The 18,557-nt window shown below is 44.8% G+C and overlaps 1 protein-coding gene across 22 annotated transcripts in view; it reads right to left on the bottom strand.

Annotated features, from left to right (window-relative positions):
• PPFIA1 (PTPRF interacting protein alpha 1) overlaps positions 1–18,557 on the bottom strand; it is a 117,830-nt gene that overhangs the window by 64,165 nt on the left and 35,108 nt on the right. The window lies entirely within an intron of this gene.

The following is an 18,557-nucleotide window of genomic DNA, read 5'->3' as shown; positions in this document are numbered from 1 at the left end:
TCACAAAACAAAATTAAATAAATAAGAAAGACCCCCTAAAGAAAGCCTTTCATCAAGGCTCCACAGTCTTCACACAAAGGCAACCTCATTACAAGTTATGGGGAAGGGATCTCAGTGATCCTCCAGAGAAAGAGGGCATCAATGGACCACACAGATTCCCTAACAAATCACAACACTGACAGACCATCTGACTTCCCTCTATCCCTGCGCCCTGGGACAAGGACAGCAGGGAAAGAAGGGGAATCCAAGTCCACCTTCTCAGCAGCCAGAGAAGTCCAAAACATTTTCCTGAACAGGATCCTGACAAGAACTGAATGAAGACATTTTAAATGACTCACAGACATGTGATCTAGAGTTGCTGGAGAGAGAGGAAAGATGGCCTAGAAGGCCACCACCCCTGTCCTAGCCTCCTTTTCTTCCTTTTTCTTTCTGAGACAGGGTCTCATTGTGTCACCCAGGCTAGAGTGCAATGGTGTGACCATGGCTCACTGCAGTTTTGACCTCCAGAGCTCAAGTGACCCTCCCAAGTAGCTGAGACCACAGGCTTGAGCCACTGTGCCCAGCCTCTCTTCTAAAGTAATATTTCTTCTGCAAGAATCCCTACTGTGGGTAATCAACTTCTAGCATGACAGCACAAGAAGCTCCACTGACCTGCTTGCTCCCAAGGAAAACAGGTGAACATTGTAAGAAAACAACTGTTCTAAGACTCTGGAGATCATTCTAAGGGTTCACAGCAAACAACTGAAAATTCAGTAAGAAAGGCCAGAGTCTGTTGTATTTGAACCAAGACTGCTCCCTGCCTCCCCTTTCCAGGTCAGTGAGGCAGCGACTCTGTTCCAGACTGCTGCAGCTGATAATGTAGTGCCCTCTCCCCCAGTTCCACCCCACCCCAGCTACGTGGTGCTGATGCTGCATCCTGGCTAGTGGAGTCATGGGCAAAGTGGGCCTTCCTACCTCTGTCCAGCCTCCATTCTGGAATGGAGGCTCAACTTTGAGTGTGGCAGGCTAAGAATACTGGGGGTCCTGATCAGCTGTGCCCTGGCTCTGTAAGACGGTAGCTGCAGGGCTGGAGTGACAAGCTGAGAGGGCCCTGGCTGCCGCCATAAGACCAGGGGCGTCATTCAGGGAGAAACGAGTTTGGTGACGTTTAAACCTAAGGGCACTCTCTTTAAACCTAGCAGCAGGGGAGGTCCTAGTGAAGGCAACTGGAGGTGTGGGTTTAATGGAAGCACAGCCTGGACTGCGGCTGGCTAGTCAGCAGGGAGAGCTGGAGAATTCTTGCTGCAGGAGCCCTCCAGAGTAGGAACAAATCTCCTAAAATGACTTCAGAAACTGTTTCTTAGAATTAGCCACAATTTCACTGAATTGGTTTCTAATTATCCCAGGGCACTGCTGAAGACAACAGAAACATATGTGGGGCTCAGAACTGAGTGTGGTCAGAGAGAGCGGAAGACAGCAGCAGGGTGACTGTGGACACATCCAAAGCTGCGCCTGGCTGGGGAGTAACAGCAGAGGCTGAACACAGCGGGGGTGGGGAGGGGACACAAGCACATTCCACTACATGAATCTAGCATTCACTGAACTGCTTAAGCTGGCAAGTTTTATCTTAGTATATTTTATTGCAATTAAATATATATAGACATTATAAACATATTATACAGTGAGTTTTGGAGACAAGGCTGCTCCTGAGACCATAAAATTAGCTAAAGAACATGAATAGCTCTTCAATTCAGTATTTCAGTGCATACTTGCAAACACAAAGAAATGCCAACAATACTAATGAAGATCACCCAAATGTGGCTTAAAACCTGGTAAGGATCTGTAAGTGCTGAAACCTCTTCAGAGATCGAACGCAGCATTCAGAAGCGGGCTCCTGGGCTGGGCAGCGTGCGGGAGGAGGGTAGGGACAGGCCGCCGAGTAGACCAGTCTTCTGTCCATGTCCTCCCACCAAGTTTGTTTTCCTTCCTAAGTTTCTGAGATTTCTTATGTGCCAATATTAATCATATCAAATACTGATTTACATCTCTGATAATTAACTCTAGCTGACTGTCAGATCATCTAATGCCTAACTTTAACGAAACACTGTCATCTCATGAAGGGGTTCGTACGTGAGGAAAGATTATTTCTCTTGCAGGCAAAAAGCAAACAGACTCAAACTAGCTTCAGTTAAAAAGCCATTATTAGGCCAGGCATGGTGGCTCACACCTGTAATCCCAACACTTTGGGAGGCCGAGGCAGGCAGATCACCTGAGGTCGGGAGTTCGAGTCCAGCCTGACCAACATGGAGAAACCCCATCTCTACTAAAAATACAAAATTAGCTGGACATGGTGGTGCATGGTGGTGCATGCCTGTAATCCCAGCTACTCAGGACGCTGAGACAGGAGAATCGCTTGAACCCGGGAGGCGGAGGTTCCAGTGGGCCGAGATTGCACCACTGCATTCCAGCCTGAGCAACAAGAGCGAAACTCCATCTCAAAAAATAATAATTAATAAATAGCCATAATATGGCACATAACTGTCAAGTCAAAGTACAGAGTCGGCTCCAGGCCTGCCTGAATTCAGGACCTTGAATTTTATCATTGTGCCCCTCCATCTTGTCCCTGTCATCTGGGTCAATTTTGTGAAGTAACTGCCAATCCACTAATTTTGTCTTTGACTATGTCTGGTCCAGAGTCTATCATCCTGGCTAATATCCTTTTCATTTACTAGATTTCAAGTTCTTCTTCCTTTTTCTTTTTCTTTTTTGGGTCATATCTTCTTGCTCTTGTTTCCTTTTGGAAAATTTCTTGTTTGTTTTCATGGATGCTAATTTATCTTTTTAAGCATCTTAAACATACTTATTTTGACAGTTTTTGCCAGACTGTCCTTAAATTTCCGATGCAGTAAATGTACAGCTCTGTAAGGCATCAGCTCTGTGAGGATGTGTATTAGAGGTCTTTGAGCATAGAGGAATTGGGGTCTCGGGCTCATCGCGACAGAAGGTTTTCTGTTGCTGGTGCTCTCCTCCCTGTCTAGTGGCTCAGTCCATTCAGGCTGCTGTAACCAACTCCCATTACCTTATAAACAACAGAAATTCATTCTTCACAGTTCTCGAGGCTGGAAGTTCAGAAGCAAGACATCAGCAGATTTGGTGTCTGGTGAGGGCCCAACTGCCAGCTTCTATGTCCTCACATGATGGAAGGGACCAGGGATCTCTATGGGGTCTCTTCTAAGCACATTATTCCATTCACAAGGAGTCCACCCTCATGACCTAATCCCCTCCCAAGGGCTCTACCTTCTAATACAGTGAAACCAGGGAGTGGGATTTGAGCATATGACTTTGGCAGAGCAGGGAACACAAAAGTATTCAGCCCATAGCACTAGTGTTCTGTGGTTGTTGCCCTCCAAGCCTTCCAAGGCCTCCGTCCAGAACTAGGTTTTCCATGGTGATGCAGGATTCTGTTGCGTGGTTATGTCACCAACAGTGCAGACCCTGGTAGAGAACCATGGAATAGCATGGCTCATCCCAGGCCTTGCATTCTACCTCCCTAGGACCACAACTGCCAATAGAGCCCCAATCTGTATAGCAGAGAATTGCCTTAGATGGGGAAACCTTATCTAACTCCAGCTCCAAAAACTATCTAAGGCCAGGCATGGTGGCTCTTGACTGTAATCTCAGCACTTTGGGAGGCCAAGGTTGGAGGACTGCTTGAGCCCAGGAGTTCAAGACCAGCTTGGGCAACATAGTGAGACCCCATCTCTACAAAACATAAAAAATTAGCCGGGCATGGTGGCACACACCATGCGTAGACCCAGTAGCATAGACCTGGATACTCAGGAAGCTGAGACAGGAGGACTGCTTGAGCCCAGCAGGTTGAGGCTGCAGTGAGCCGTGATCACACCACTGCACTCCAGGCCGGGTGACGAGAGTGTCTCAAAAAAAAAAAAAAAAAAAAAAGTAGCTACATCTAGTTCTAACTCCACTGAACACTTTAGTCCCTGTTACCCTTACCCCTATAAGAACCCACTTTCCTACTGACACTGCCTGCTTGGAGCCTGCAGCTCGGTGGCCAGTGAAATCCAGTCAATTCAGGCTTACCATGCTAGGTTTCTAGTCTGTTTGTGTACTGAAGGGTATTCCTCTTGCTTGGGGGGCTGGCTATGCTTTTTGGTTAGTTTCTCTACTTAAATTGTACCTTTTCACTGCTGTGTTTGGAGGGGAGATGCATCAAAGCACAAGTGAGTGCTTCCACCTCGATCGGACGTTACAGTTCTTTCAAGAAATAGTGCATATCTCGTCTATGCTGGCCGCTGCAGCAACACAGAAACAGGGCTTGTCCACTCCTCAGGATGCTTTAAAGAACAGACAGACGAGCTGGCAGGAACCTCAGAGCAGTACGTGCTCTGGGTGAGAGGTGACCAGGATACTGCGGGAGCTGAGTTGAAGCCATCCATGATGGGAAGTGGGAGTGCTTCTCGGAAGGTTTGCTGAAGGACACAGCACTTGAATTGAGCTGAATTCTGAACATGCTGTATAGCCAGTGAGAGCCTCTTTCACAAAAGCAGAAGGTATCTGATAAGCAAGGGCTTCAGCAGGGCTGGGGCATGGGCAGCGTGTATGGAGGAAGCAGGTGAGGTCATAAGTGGGCAGCCCTTCAGAGAACAACAGCACACAGCATGAAACCTGGATTTAATGTTGAAGGCTATAGAAATCACCTTATCTACAGGCTTTGAGGACTCTGAACAGAAAACGGGGCAAAACTGGTAAAGTCTCAGTCAGTCATTAGCATAAGGGATGTGCTCAAAATGGGTGTGTTGGAGCAATGAAAGGTCGCTGGAAGCACTGCTACCCCTGGGCTGGAGGAGATTAAGACTGGGAAATCAGCAGTGAGTTCACTGCAATAATCCCAGGGATTAATGAGGATCTGAACTAAGATCAATATTAGAGAAAAGAAAGAGCCTAAGTAAGGATTCTCATGAGCCGTGCCCTTCACCAGTTTTCAAAGGATTCCCCTGGATGCTGTCTTCAAAACAGCCTGTGAGAAGGTGAGGCCAGAAGTGGGGAGATGGGTAAGAAATGACTGCAATTATGCAGCAGACCTGGGTGGGCTCACCGCAGGTGGTGAGAAGCAGGGACTCTGGACCTGTTCACCACAGAGCCAGCAGGAGCTCCTGACAGGTCAAAGATCGCAGAGAAAGAAAGGCACGAGGATGCGTCCAAGGTTTCTGGCGGAAGCAAGTGAAGGATGGAGTCATTGGTTCCTGAGAAGGGAGTGACTACGGGAAGAGTATGTTTTGAAGGGAAGGTGTAAAAGTTTGGGTTTGGACGTGCTAAATTTGAAATGGTTATTAGACAGTTGAGCGCAATTCACAGTCTGGAGTTTTTGGGTGTGTTGTAGAGACTGCAAATGGGGATAATCATTTTGTTCCATGCAAGTCAGTGAGGCCCTGGGTGGAGGGTGAGAAGAGATGGGGATCAAGCCCCCAACAGTCTCATTGAGGGGCATCAGCAAAAGAGGCTAGGAGCAATCAGGGAGGAGGAGGAAAACCAGGAAACCCTTCAAGATCTTTGAAGATCCTTATTTCCAGGAGGATGATCAACTGTATTCACTGATGCCAGTGGATCAAATGAGCTGACTGATGCTCGTTGGTCGGACTTGCTGGAATGGAGATCGATGGTGACTGTGACATCTGCAGCATGCTGCAGTGGTGGGTCAAAACCCGCACTGGACTGAGTTCAAAGAGAATGGGAAGAGTGGAAGTAAAGTAGGGAGTACAGAAAATTCTTCCAAGGAACTCTGCAGTAAAGGGGAAGAAAAACAGTGCAGTGGCTGGAGAAGATATGAGGTCAAGAAAGACCTTTGCAGGATGAGACAGACATTTGCATAGTGAGGGCAAGAATCCAGTGGGGAGGTGGGAACTGATGAGTCCAGCTGAAAGCAGGTAAGTCAAGTGACTAAGAGGAGAGGCTGACCTTTTCTGGGGCACACAGATCACCTGCAGTAAAGGGAAAGAGGGCAGACGACATGGGGTGCAGATCCAGAGGTGTGGTGGGAGTTGGCGGAACTTCTTTTCTGATTTCTTCCAATTTCACACAGAAAAAACAAACACAATGTCATCATTCTGCATTTACATTTGGGGAAGATAGGAGGGGAGAAGGTATGAAATGGCATCTAGAAGAGAGGACGGGTAGGCAGCATGCCGCGTAGAAGAAAGAGGGCGGGATGCACTAACAGAGATGCTGGCGGCACTTAGGGCCTCTGCGGGTCAGTGGAGGTGAATGGGCATGGAGAACGGACTGAATGGGGTGGTTTCTGCCAGGTAAGCGCAATGAAGTGGAAGAGGCAAGGGAGCTGAAAGGCTGGCAGGGCTGGGAGGGTAATAATGGACCAGTAGGGGAGATGAAGAATCCTGACAAGGTGGCAGGGTCTTAGGACTGTTGGTCCCAGGAAGGTGGAATATCGGTGTTTTATTTTTAAAAGTCTATTATGAACAAATTTCGTCACCTTTAAATGAAAGCCCTAGTCAAAGCCTAAGTCCTCATAACAAGGAGGACCTGGAAGTGGAGGAAGAGCACTTCACAACTCGGATGATGCAAGAACCATGCAGCCTGAGTTACTACTGCACAGACCATCCATCCAGAAACAGGAAGGCTCCCACCTGGCCCCACCTTCACTCACGCACAAACCCCCCAGCACGCTGTCACTCTTCCGGCACCAGCAGCAAGCCTTTTTCTGTTTCATACAGTTTCCCTAAGGTTTTCCTAAGAGCCCCAAACTATCCTCATTTCAACTTCCAGATTTTAGATTTGCCTCTAAAACCAAAGAGAATACAGGGAATTTCTATTATTTTGGTTAAATGTAAGTATTCCCAATATATTCAACTACCAAAACTATTCTATGGTATACTGCTGTGGCTACAGTAGAAAACGAATTCATAGACGTTCATGATTACTCCACTTAAAGAAAAAAACCTTTCTCTCTGCTCAGAAGAATCCAACAACTGAAAATATATCAAAGCAAATTTAAACTTAGCAGTTTAGGTAAACATTAGACGGGACATTCCAAAGTTTAAGATCCCAAAAGCATGTTCCTGTATGTACTGCTTGCATTATTATTGCAGAAAAAAAAATAGTAGGAACCCCAAATATGTGCAATAAATGATCTACCTTATTACATCAGAGGAATCTAATTGTCAGTGTACATTTTTTCCTATTTAGGAAAAAAAATGTTAAGTTTAAAAATACTGTAAGTCAAATATATCACTAGTTTAAAGTGACATTCTATTTAATAATTAAACTGTCAAGTATTTTCTGAAATAGAATAGATGCAATAATTACCGGAATATTTTCATTTAAAATATAAATCTGAAGAATGCAAATATGTATTTCTATTTGACATTATCTAGGATTGAGACAACAGAAAGTAACACTAAAATCAGCTAAAGAACTTGGTTTCACATAATGCCTGATAATGCTGATGTTTATCACTTCTGAACGAAAGGTTTAGATCTGGCTAACAGGTTCATATTATATAGACCAGACATTATTACTCAAAAGCCACAATCAGGTCAATTTCAAGTTAAGATCAGATGTGACATTTATTGCCAAAAGTGATCCATCTTTTCCCGTCATTCCGATGGCTTGAAGTAGCCCTATCGCCAGTGGAAAAGGGGCAGCAGAGCCTCATGGTCCCCACCCTCACGTGGGTGCCTGGGCCCTCTTCCCATCATCCCAATGCCTTGAAGTAGCCCCATCGCCAGTGGGAAAGGGGCAACAGAGCCTTATGGTCCCCAACCTCACGTGGGTGCCTGGGCCCCACCCCTTACCCTTTCCTCTTCCCGTTTTCTTTACTTGGCCATAACATGTTACAATTCCACATCTCTTACTCTCTATAATCTCCTTCAATAGCTCTGTTTTGCTTTTTAACTGCTTTTCAACATTTCACTAACCTTTTGCTGAAAATGAAATAAAACTTCACTCAGTGGAATATTATTCAGCCATAAAAAGGAAGGGAAATTGGCAGTGCATGGTGGCACATGCCTGTAATCCCAGCACATTGGGAGGCCAAGGTAGGCAGATTACTTGAGGCAAGGAGTTCAAGACCAGCCTGTCCAAAATGGCAAAACCTCGTCTCTACTAAAAATACAAAAATTAGCCAGGCATGGTGGTGCATGCCTGTAATCCCAGCTATTTGGGAGGCTGAGGCATGAGAATCACTTGAACCTGGGAGGCAGAGGCTGCAGTGAGCCGAGACTGCGCCACTGCACTCCAGCCTGGGCAATGAGAGCCAAACTCTGTCTCAAAGAAAAAAAATTTAAAAAAAAAGGAAGGAAATTCTGACACATAATACAATATAGGTGAACCTTGAGGATGTTGGGCTGAGTGAAATAAGCCAGTCACGAAAAGACAAAACACTGTAGAATTCCACTTATATGAGGTCTCTAGAGCAGTCAAACTCATAGAGATAGAAAATAGAATGGTAGGTGTCCGGACAACGCTGGGTGGGGAGGGTGAGATAGGGAGTTGGTGTTTAATGGGGATGGAGTTTCGGTTTGGGAAGATGAGGAAGTTCTGGAAATGCGTGGCAGTAACGGTTGCACAACAATGTGAATATACTTAATGCCGTGAACTGGGTGCTTAAAAATGGTTATGATGGTATTTTTATCTTACATGTATTTTACCACCAAAAAAAAAAAAACAGAAAAAAAGAACTTCACAGAAGGCAAAGTCTTGTGTCTTCTCAGTCAAAAAGACGTCTAATAAATGGACACAAGGACATGAGAAACCGGCATGCAGAGCTCACACTGTGATCTTCAGGCAGTAGAAGCTACTCGCCTCAGTCTAGGTTTAAAAGCATGTCAAATTTGAAATAAAGAAAATTAGAAGTTTATATATTAAAATGAATGAGCAAATCATGTTTTGAAACCCTGGTGCCACGATTAAAAGTATGCTAATAAACATCTATATCTATCTGCCCGTCAGTCCATAGAGAGATGGCAGGGTGCATCACTCCTAATGATAAAAGGGGGACAGGAGGACACTAGAAAAGAAGACCACAAACTTCACAATTTTATAAATTTTATAAAAATTTGGTCTCATCATCTCACTGAATTCTAAACATGTTCAAAGCCACTGTGACTGAAGTAGCACTGGCTTTTCAATCACTGGACAATATTTGCGTATAACAGATTACATAAACATTTTTAAAGTTCCAATATATTTGATATGGCTGTGAAGCTACCCAAAATCTCGAATTATAATCCCCTAATTCCCATGTGTCGAGGGCAGGACCAGGTGGAGGTAACTGGATCATGAGGGCGGTTACCCCATGCTGTTCTCGTGATAGTGAGTGAGTCTCACGAGATCTGATGATTTTATAAGTGTCTGGCATTTCCCCTGCTTGCATGCACTCCGTCCTGCCGCCCAGTGAAAAAGGTGCCTGCTTCTCCTTTGCCTTCCCCTGTGACTGTAACTTTCCTGAGGCCTCCCCAGCCATGCGGAACTGTGAGTCAATTAAACCTTTCCTTCATGAATTACCCAGTCTTGGTATTTTTTCATAGCGGTGTGAGAACGGACTAATACAATATCATATTTATTTTCCCTGTCAGTTTCTCTTTAAGAAATACATGCTGAAAAAATGTATGCCCAAACCTAGTATTTAGGGACCACATAAATATTGAGTTAAAAAAACATAGTACAGAACCGCATTTCCATATGATCCTATTTGGTTAAAAGCAAACACACGCTTTTATGTATTTTTCAAGTATATATAAGATAAAATATAGAAAGATACACACCAAGCTGCTGATGCTGGTTACCCACTACAGTTGGGAATGAGAGTTGGAAGTAAGATAATTTTTTTTGTTTTAATTTTTAAGTCTGTATTGCTTAGTATTAAAAACAAAAAAGATCAGTCCTCCTTTCTGTCTTTCTAAACAATGCTAAACCCAAGGACATGACCAGAATACACGGTGTCCACATGGACACGTAACTTGTTCAGAAACATTTCCCCAGCCTGCGTCGTCTCGGTCTTCAGTTCTGTTTCCTGCCCCCTTACTCACCACTGCAATTGTCTCCAGCGCCTGCTGCTTTCATGGCACTCACCACCTCTCCTCTGCTAAACCCAAAGGCCAGCTCCAGTCCTCACCTACTGGGTAGCCTCTGACTGTTCACCCCCATCTGTTCACCTCACCCTGTTTCCTGTCTGTCTATTCACAGAATGCTGGTGCTCCTGGGGTTCCACATTTCCGGTCTACTGCTCACCCTATGCAGTGTGCCTGCCTGATCCGGCCAGTGTCCGTGGCTTCAATCACCTACCCTAGGCAAATGCCCAACCGCACTTTTTAAAATTTCTGTTTGAGACACGACCTCAATCTCTCATCCAGGCTGGAGTGCAGTGGGGCAATCACGGCTCACTGAAACCTTGACTTCCTAGGCTCAGGTGATTCTCCTGCCTCAGTCTCCCAAGTATCTGGGACCACAGGCACGCGCCACCATGCCCAGCTAATTTTCTGGAGAGATGGGGGTTTGTCATGTTGTCCAGGCTGGCCTCAAACTCCTGGGCTCAAGTGATCCTCCTGCCTCCACCTCCCAAAGTGCTGGGATTACAGGCAAGATATCTTGGAGGTTCAAAAACCTTTGTCCACACTGAGCTCATCATCATCTTCCTGCCCAAGCTCCCAACTCCTCATAAGCTCTCACGCAGTGGACATCAGCATCCAGTTGTCCAAGTCAGACACTGAGACATCACATCGCCTCCTCCTCCACAGTAACCACTGGCTGAGGACCCCTAATTCGCCCTCACACACATATCTTCTAGAACTGCCCACTCCTCTACCTCCTCGCCCCAGCTTCCTTTATCCAAGCCACTGTGTCTCCTTGGTCTACTAAAAAAGCTGCCTAACTCATCCCTGCCTTCAATCTTTCTCCGCTCGGATCCATTCTCTATGTTTTCCGAAACAAATCAGACTCTGACTTTCCTGCTTAAAATCCTTCAGTAACTTCCCATTGCCCTTAAGGTCAAGCCCAAAGCCCCCCTAATAACTTCTAACCCAAATGGGAAGTCATAACACACACTTCTGTTGCATTATCTGCCAGACATTGTTCTAAGCACTTAACATGGATTGTCTCATCCAGACCTTGATACTCTGTCAGGTGACACCATGAGCACAGAGAAGAGAGGTCAGAGTGGCCGCTCTAGAAGTCAGCTCGGCCCATTCTGACTCCGGCGTCTCCCTCCTCAACTCATGCCTCACAGCACATCAGTCACAGCAATCTACAGCTCGCTCAACATGCCGTCTGTTCCTCTGCTGGCCCTCCACACCACGGTTGTTCCCTCTGACCTCTGAAGCTGCCACCTTTCCCTGACCAGCTCCCACTTACCTGATGTTCACAGCTTGAGGCCATTTCCTGCAGAGGCCTCCTCTACTTCCCACGTGGGCATGGACAGGTCCCCTTGCTAGGTGGTCACACCCGCCCCCAGCCCCGGCATTCCTCACTTCCCGGCTGCATGTCCAGCTGTCTTCCCCACTCTACTCTGAAAAGCAGAAGCCCGGACCTGTGACAAAGTGCTGGGCACCCAGGAGGAACCCAGTCAATGTCCACAGCCCAGATGATGACAATGGGACCAAAGGCACACCCATTCACAAAACCAGAATGCTGCCTATCAGGAAAAATAATGCACTGCACACCTGGGCTCTCGAGTTAGCAAAACACGCAGGCTCCACGATGTTGAGGCGGCACAGGCAAGACGGGAAGTACAGACTGGCTGCACAGTAACCACCTGTGGAGCTGATTCAGATGCAGACTCCTGGGCCTCACCTTGCTGAATCAACACTCCTGTAGGGGGAACCAGGAAGTATATATTTTTTAAATGCTAATTCGCTAGCTAGGCATAGCGGCTCCTGCCTGTAATCCCAGCACTTTGGAGGGCTCAGGTGGGAGGATCATTTGAGGCCAGGAGTTTGAGACCAACCCAAGCAACATGGTGAAACCTGGTCCCTCCCAAAAATACAAAAATGATCCAGGTGTGGTGGTGTGCACCTGTATTCCCAGCTACTTTGCGGGCTGACGTGGGAGCCTCACTTGAGCCCAGGAAGTCAAGGCTGCAGTGAGCCATGATCACACTACTGCACTCCAGCCTGGGCAACAGTGCCCAGGGCAACAGTGCTCAAGGCTGTTTTGAGACCCTGTCTCAAAACAAATAAAAAAAGACAACAAAATGCTAATTCACGGCCAGGAGTGGTGGCTCACGCTTGTAATCCCTGCACTTTGAGAAGCTGAGGCAGGCAGGATCACTTGAGCCCAGGAGTTCGAGCAGCCTGGGCAACATGGTGAAACCCCATCTCTAAAATAGAAATATAGAAAATAGCCAGGCGTGGTGGTGCATGCCTGTAGTCCCTGCTGCTCGGGAGGTTAGGTGTGAGGACTGCTTGAGTCCAGGAGGTTGAAGCTGCAGTGAGCTGTGTCTACACCACTCTACTCCAGCCTGGGTGACAAGGTGAACCCTGCCTCAAAAAAAAAAAAAAAAAAAAAAGCTGACTCACTGTCTGTCCTTCCATGTTTGAAACGAACTGACCCTTCCAACCTCAAACATGTCACTTAAGTTATTATTCCTCTTGGTTTATGTATCTACAAAATGTGTGCAAAGACAGCTACACTCTACCCATGGTCCACAACCGTAACAATCAAATGGGAAAACCATCAAAAGTGCCATTCAACTGAAAGGCAGTATCGCCACCAGCCCTCTAACCCAGGAGAGCAGCTCGACAGGTGTCCCACAGCCCCTTCCACATTAACACCTCCTCTCTGTCTGCTCCTCAAATGCAAATCCTTGGCCTGTGATGGACTGGTTGATTTTTGCCACATGGCTAAAATAAAGTTACTTAATATCTCAACTGTTAATTCAGTTCTTAGCAGTACTGTTAACAGTTTGAAGAAAGCAGTTGTGTGCATTCCGACGCATGAAGTGGAAAATGATCACACACGCCCTCATCACTGTCAGTCTATGGACAACTTTCTGGATTTCTAGCCTACCCTGCACCTGCCTTTATCTTTTTTTTTTTTTTGAGATGGAGTTTCACTCTTGCTGTCCAGGCTGGGGTGCAATGGCCCAATCTCGGCTCACCACAACCTCCACCTTCCAGGTTCAGCGATTCTCCTGCCTCAGCCTCCGGAGTACCTGGGATTACAGGCATGCACCACCACGCCTGGCTAATTTTGTATTTTTAGTAGAGACGGGGTTTTTCCATGTTGGTCAGGCTGGTCTCGAACTCCCGACCTCAGGTGATCCGCCCACCTCGGCCTCCCGAAGCCTTTATCTTTGCTAACAAAAATCTTCCAAGAATGTCTGCATTCTCTGCCTTTGCTTCCTGGGTGCTCACGGCCTGCCTTCCTGCCTTCACTGCTCACAAACTGCTCCCAAGGGTGAACAACCTTGAGCGCTCCTAAGAACCAGTGTGTCCTCGGCCTCTCTGCTCTCCCGATACTGGGTCCTTGGCCTGTGGATGGAAGGCTAACAGCACTTGGCCCTGAAACCTGGTCCTGTCTTCCAGAACTCGTTCAGTCTCCGTTAAATGACAAGGAGCTCACCACTACCAACCGCAGCTTGAACTTAACAAAAACAGAGTGGGGTTTTCATTTGGAAGAGAAAAAGAGGAAAAAAGCCCTTAGTGCTTTTAGAAAAGTACATGGGGCCGGGTGTGGTGGCTCACGCCTGTAATCCCAGAACCTTGGGAAGCTGAGGCAGGCGGATCACGGGGTCAAGAGATGGACATCATTCTGGCCAACATGGTGAAACCCCATCTCTACTAAAAATACCAAAATTAACTGGGCGTGGTGGCGCGCACCTGTAGTCCCAGCTACTCGGGAGGCTGAGGCAAAAGAATCGCTTGAACCCGGGAGGCAGAGGTTGCAGTGAGCCAAGATTGCCCCACTGCCCTCCAGCCTGGCGACAGAGCAAGACTCCGTCTCAAAAAAAAAAAAAAAAAAAAAAGTACATGGATGAAATAAAAATGCACTGTGCCTCTCTCTTAACTTCTGGCTTAGCAACTAAGGAGGGTGCATTTGTGTGTTTCTAAATGTCAGATCAGTATCACTGAAGGCCAAACCTGAGAAACCTTAATTCAAGACGTGGTCTCTTCACCAGCTACAGTGGCATTGCCAGCCACTTTATAATAAACGCAATTTATAATCCATCTGGTCCGTCAGCTCTGAAACTATATTATCCTTAATGATTTAACTTGTTTTTTGTTTTGACTCTGAAGGGAGTTGCATTACTTCATAGTAACTGAAATACTGATGTGAATATACATTCAAAAAATTTATGACCATACTGCTTTTATGTTTTAAAATTTTTGTCAAGATAAAGGTCACATAAAATTCTCCATCCTAACCATTTTAAGTGTACAATTCAGTGGTTTTTAGTATATTCACAATGCTGTGTTACCATTACCACTATCTAATTCGAAACATTTTCGTCACCCCCCAAAAAAACCCCATACCTATCAGCAATCACCACCGACCCTCCCTCCCCTCTCCACCCTAGGCACCCACCAATCTGCTTTCTGTCTCTGTGGATCTGCCTGTTTCGGACATTTCACAGGAATGGAATCATACACTATGTGGCTTTTTGTGCCTGGCTTCTTTCACTTGGCATAGTATTTTCAAGGATCGGACATGTTGTAGCATATGGTAGCTCCACTCCTTTTTATTCCTTTTTATTTTTTGGAAAACTTTTTTTTTTTAGGCAAAACTGGGATTTTTTCATGGGAGTTTCTAAGTTTTGCTTCCTGTACTTTTATCATTCTGCTAAGAGCAAACCAAACTATCTTTGGTTGTTGTTAGCGTTTCAATACTTAAACACATATAATTGCATAGAATAAGCAAGCAAGACAATTAAAAATATTAGCAGCCAGGCATGGTGGCTCATGCCTGTAAACCCAGCACTTTGGGAGGCCAAGGCGGGCAGATCACCTGAGGTCGCAAGTTTGAGACCAGCTTGACTGACATGGAGAAACCCCCGTCTCTACTAAAAATACAAATTAGCCAGGCGTGGTGGCACATGCCTGTAATCCCAGCTACTCGGGAGGCTGAGGCAGGAGAATCGCTTGAACCCGAGAGGCGGAGGTTGCGGTCGGCAGAGATCGCGCCATTGCACTCCAGCCTGGGTGACAGAGCAAGACTCCATTTCAAAAAAAAAAAAAATTAGCATGTATGTTTCAAAACAACCTGAAATATTACTGAGAATGTATATTTCATATACTTCAGAATTCAAGTATATATTAGTAAAAAAAAAACCCAAAGAAAATACATTCTAATTAACATGTTTAAACAGCCTGAGGGGAGGGGCAGAATCAAACCAACAAAATAAAAATAAATAAAGGGCAGAAACCCTTGATTCCAACAGAAATGAAAGCCTTCTACAATCACCTTTTTATTCTTACATTTGTTTATCTCTTCGAGAGAGTCTCGCCCTGTCACCCAGGCTGAAGTGAAGTGGCACAATCATAGCTCACTGCAGCCTCCAACTCCTAGGTTCAGCCTCCCAAGTAGCTAGGACTACAGACGTGCACCACAATGTTCAAGTTGGGTTTTTTTGTTTTGTTTTGTTTTGTTTTTTTAAGAGATGTTATGTTGCCCAGACTGGTCTTGAACTCCTGGCCTCAAGCAAACCTCCCACCTTGACCTCCCAAAATGCTGGGATTACAGGCATGAGCCACTGCGCCCAGCCTCTGCGATCAATTTTTTAAAAGAATATTCACTTAAGAGTTTCGGATACATTTAAAACACTAGAAAATAACAAAATACAAACATATGACATCCAGTTTATATTTATAGTATTTTTCAAAGTTCCCAATAGAGCAAGTATGTGACTTTTGGCATTGATCATGCTTACAGGAATATAAAATATTTTTCAATTTCAAATATTTAATAGACCTATGCATGTGCCAAAAAATCAATGAATCATAAACTGTCTTCAAAGCATGAAATCAGAAAATGCCTGTTTGAACTTGACAGTCTAAAGCCATCACTGGCCAGGTGTGGTGGCTCACACCTGTAATCCCAGCACTTTGGGAGGCTGAGGTAGGCAGATCACTTGAGGTCGGGAGTTTGAGACCAGCCTGACCAACATGGAGAAACCCCGTCTCTGCTAAAAATACAAAATTAGCTGGCCGTGGCGGCACATGCCTGTAATCCCAGCTACTCAGGAGACTGACAGAGGAGAATCGCTTGATCCCAGGAGGCGAAGGTTGCGGTGAGCCGAGATTGCACCATTGCACTCCAGCCTAGGCAACAAGAGCAAAATTCCGTCTCAAAATAAATAAATAAATAAGCCATCACTAAGGTCAGTGTATAACCCATATTTCTAAATACATTTTGGCCCTAACAAGGTTTAAAAACAGTGGTAGCAGCAGCAAAGGAAAGGGGATTAGGACAGAGCTTTTTTCTTTGCTTTTGGAGACAAAGTCTTGTTCTGTTTCCCAGGCTGGAGTGCAGTGCTGTAACCATGGCTCACTGGAGCCCTGAACACCCATACTCAACCAATCCTCCCACTTCAGCCTCCTAAGTAGCTGGGACCACAGGTGCACACCATCATGCCCAGCTAATTTAAAAAAATTTCTTTTTGTAGAGGTAAGGTCTGTCTATGTTGCCCAGGCTGGTCTTGAACTCCTGGCTCAAGGGATCCTCCTGCCATGGCTTCCCAAAGTGCTAGGACTACAGGGGCGATCACACCCAGCCTAACAGACCTTTTTCTTTCTTTTTTTTTACACACACCTTTAGAAAAAGTACTTAATTTTGTTGGATCAGTAATAAAGGTGTATATAGAGAAATCTCCCTTTCAGCCCTGTTCACTCTTCCACACAGTAGGTAACTAAAGTTGTGCCTTTCCTGTTTATCTAGAGATTTTTTAATGCATATATGAACAAATCTATTCTTTCGCCCTTGCTTTTCTTCAGTTAAGGATATTTCCATATCAGTGCATAACATCCTCCTCCCTTTTTACAGCTTCCTGGCATACAAAGAATATGAATCATAATTTAACTGTTCAACTACTGATGAGGTTTATGTTCCTGCTTCCAATCTTTTGCGATTACAAATAATATGGCAATGAATAACCTTGTAAATACATCATTCTATACCCGTGCATCTATACCAGTAAGATAAAACCTTAGAATTTCTGGGTCAAAGGGAATTTGTAATTTAAAAGATACTGCGAAATTATCCCCAGTAGGCCAGCAACATAATAAAATGCTTGTTTCCTTGTGGCTTACCACCCTGGTGTGTTATTAAACCTTGAGGTTAATTTTCCCTTTTTTCAGATCCATTCTCCATTCGCCATTGCCTATCATACAGGAATCTCCAAAATCTCTTCATGTACTCAACTGGGTGCATGTCTGGCCATCTGCTGGGAGAGGTGGGAAGCAATATGTTTTCTGTGATACCCTGTTGCTCCTCTGAGTCTGTCATGACCCAGGGAAGGATTCTGACGTTTCACTGGAAACAAAGAAGGCTTAGGGGTTTTTTTGTGAGATTATAATACTTCCTCATTTTCTCCAGGTGACAATCTATAATATGAATGGCATGTTATCTCTAACCTCATTATTTACCTTTTCTCTTATTACGTATAAATGACTGGTCTGCTTTTACCTATCCTAACACATTTTTATCCAGCAGAGTCACCTCTTCTTTTGTGTTGCTATATTCTTCTTTGTAATAGCTTCTGACAATCTTCTCTTAAAGTCAAACATTCGTTATCAGAAAGTACACACATCGGGCCTTATGCCTTCTAGGGTTGTCATGCCCAAGCATTTACACAACAAAACATTTTACTGTAAACTAATTTCCCCTTATTTATTTTACATCACAATTGAGGCATTGTATTGATTTTTCTAAAATTATGTGTTTCGGTAGGATTTTTTTATGAATGTCATTTTATGATAAAAATTATAATTTAAAATACTATTAAAAGGAGACGCCAGATTGCTCTAAGCTATCCACTTAGAAATGAACCTGCTGCGTCAAAGGGTTACGTACTTTAACTATCAATGTTTTTAATGTTATAAATTACAGTGTATTTAATCAATGTTTTACTGCTTGTCACTCCCCTATACGTTTACAATTTACAGTAAGAGATTTTTGTGCCTTAACAAAAAAAAAAATTAAAGATCACAAGCAATCCATTTCTCCATTGACGATTAAGATTGCTTCGCAGGTAAGCGTGCGTGTGTGCATGCATGTTTTACTCCAAAAGAAAAAGGTCACTTTGCACCAGTTTGCCCCAAAAGGCCATTTTTCTAGTCCCACAGTACCACCATGCAAAACCAGGGCTGCCTTACTATTTCTAAAAACAAAATATTACTTGAAAAATAATCCATTTATTTTGTTCAAATGTCAGCGCAATTTCTCCGTTTTGAATTTTGCTTTTTTAAACCTCCCCATGGCAATAAGGGGTAGATTAAAATACCCTATTACCTAACAGTATAAATAACCATAAACTTATCACTAGTTAGCTTGATATTCAAAGTATTACTTTTACTTAAACATTACATGTATCCTAACATATGCCCAAATAT

Source organism: Pan paniscus, chromosome 9 (assembly GCF_029289425.2).
Source record: "Pan paniscus chromosome 9, NHGRI_mPanPan1-v2.0_pri, whole genome shotgun sequence".
In the NCBI taxonomy this organism is placed as follows: domain Eukaryota; kingdom Metazoa; phylum Chordata; class Mammalia; order Primates; family Hominidae; genus Pan; species Pan paniscus.
This window is presented reverse-complemented; position numbering and strand designations above follow the sequence as displayed.